This window comes from Trachymyrmex cornetzi, unplaced genomic scaffold (genome assembly GCF_001594075.2).
Source record: "Trachymyrmex cornetzi isolate Tcor2-1 unplaced genomic scaffold, Tcor1.1 scaffold608, whole genome shotgun sequence".
Lineage (NCBI taxonomy): Eukaryota > Metazoa > Arthropoda > Insecta > Hymenoptera > Formicidae > Trachymyrmex > Trachymyrmex cornetzi.
This window is the reverse complement of record NW_017299924.1, coordinates 116,883-119,554: the sequence shown is the minus strand read 5'-3', so window position 1 is coordinate 119,554 and position 2,672 is coordinate 116,883.

Here is a 2,672-nt window from a genome sequence, read left to right as displayed (position 1 = left end):
ATTTTTATTATGTAATTTGAAGGTTTTTTAATGTTACCGGATTTCTAAGTTAATTTTTGTTTTTTGCATTGAAAATGACCCGATCGGATTCGAAACGTATGTATGTAATGTTATTATTCTAATTATAATTGTTTGTTAAAATATTGGTTCTATGCCCTTTTAATATTTATTTTAATAATAATAATATTATATTAATATTATATTATTTATTAATATTATTTTAATATTATTATTATTATATATGTTATGTTATGTTATAATAATTATAACAACCCAGGTAGCAAAGTTTGTCGTTTTGACGTCAAATTCAAGTCATGTTAGTACAAATGACGTCAAGTGACCAAAAAGTGACCATAGCTTTTATTCGACGTCACTTCGTGACGTCAATATGATGTCATTACTGACGTCATTTCCGTAACGTCATTCCATGACGTCATATTGGCGTCGTAAGTCGCCTGTTGGATAGTATAATGGTCAATAAAGGACCAAGACGTCAAAATGAGAGCTCATCGATGACGTCAATCGTTTGTGACATTCGAACGTCAATTTGACTTCATTAAGACGTCAGTAATGATCAGTAAAGACTCAAAATATGACGTTAAAATGACAAACTTTGCTACCTGGAAATTTTCATAACTCAACGTCAAACATGTTTGTTTTCGCGCTCAAACCAAATGTAGTTTATACTATCATGTTACCCATGCATTAATCAATAATTTTCTCATAGGGTAAAAAACAGTTCAACTACTCTGATTCATCCTGTATATACAAGGTGTATCTGAAATAATGTCTACTAATCACAGATTGCTATTTCTAATAAAAAACTAAGTCGAAAAGTCCTCTACTATTTTGCAATTTTTGCAATACGAGATATTAATTTCTAAAGATTGCCGAATAAACGGATAAAATCGATGTAAAAAACAATTTTAAGACATCTTTCAGTGTGTTCTTTGTGAAATATTTTTTTTAAATGTTTCTTAAAGAACTCTTAAAGATATCTTAAAGTTGTCTTATACGTCGATTTTAGACATTTTGCTTATTGAATAACTAAAAAAAGACATTGCGAAAATTACAAAAGGTAGAGGACTTTTTGATTCACAATCAGTTTTTTTATTAAGAATAGCACTACGTGATTTGTGATCGTTATTTCAGACACCGTGTATAATTTTTATATAACATTAAACTTACATTCTAGGATAAACGAAAGAGCCGGAATCTTCCCATCGGTTTTGAAAAGTAGGTCGAGCCAATAATTTTTTAGCTTTCATATTTTTAAATAACTTCCTTTTAATTTCTCTAGGCTATCACTGATCATTCGGATATACAAACTCCATCGTTATCAGTGTTATCACATTAGAAATCATTTCTACTTTTAGTTTAGCCGATAGAAAGAATATCCGCAATTTTACATTCAGAAAGTGTATATACAAAGCATCACTACGGTCTGAATGTTAAGATGTTGAACTATTACACTGAAAGAAAAGATTGGCTGCTGCAGCAAATTAGATGGTAAAATATGGCACAGCATTTTTAATTGGTTGCAACAGCCAATTTTTGGTTGTTGCAGCCAATTGTTGGTTGCTTATCCGCAATGTCAGTATAGGATTTCGATTAGCTAACGCAACCAAAAATTGGTTGCTGCAGTCAATTAAAAATGCTATATTTAACCATCTAATTTGCTACAGCAACCAGTCTTTTCTTTCAGTGTATATATATTCATTTAAAGGGGGTTTCACCTTTGCAGGCGAAAAAAAATTAAAAAATTTTTTTACATATTTTGATTCCTACATGTGTGTAAAATATCCCTGTAAAAGGGTTTTTTTTAATTCGCAATATTAACGGAGCTATGAGCTCAAATACGTAAAGGCGCACAGGGCCATTAAGCCCTTACCAGCAAATCATCACATCAGAATCATCAAGAGAAATCAGAACAGCTCGGCAATTGGAGAGATTGATGGAAAATCAGTTATATGAAGACGAGGAAGGATTATTATATGACACTGTTATTGCAGAATGGTAAGTGCACTAAAAACCTTGTTATATGTGAAAAAAGTCAAATCAAAACTTTAAACACGTTTTTCTCAAAACCACATTTTTCGACCTGACAGAACTAATAACTCAAAAATGGATTAAGATATTGATTTAATTCTTTTTTTCTCTTGATTCTAATACTTTTGCGCATAGCAGAAACTAGAATCGTGATTTTACAAGAAATGTTCAATTTTTGTTATTCACAAAAAAGTAACGAATTTTTAGGACAAAAAATTAATTTTTTTTTTCAATGTCACCACTTTGACAAATTTCAGGCAATTGACATTATTTTAGTTCCTGCCATAGCGATACTCATCTAATTAATAAAAATTAAAAGAATTTTGATTTTAGATGATTTGCAGAGTCAATATTACTTCCGTCATGGAGACGAGTTTTGCAGATGACTCCTTATTCGATCGTTATTTGGAGACATTAAAATGCATATTTGTCGAATTAAAAAATATTTTTTTTACTGTTTAGACATTACATAATTTCATGCAAAACGCCATATTGTTCTGTATTTAATAAATTTTCTGTATATAAAAAATTCATGAAATTGAGCTAATTTTACGGCCGGCAAAGGTGAAACCCCACTTAAATGAATTAATTTTAGAAATTATAATTGCGTGCTATTATGGTTG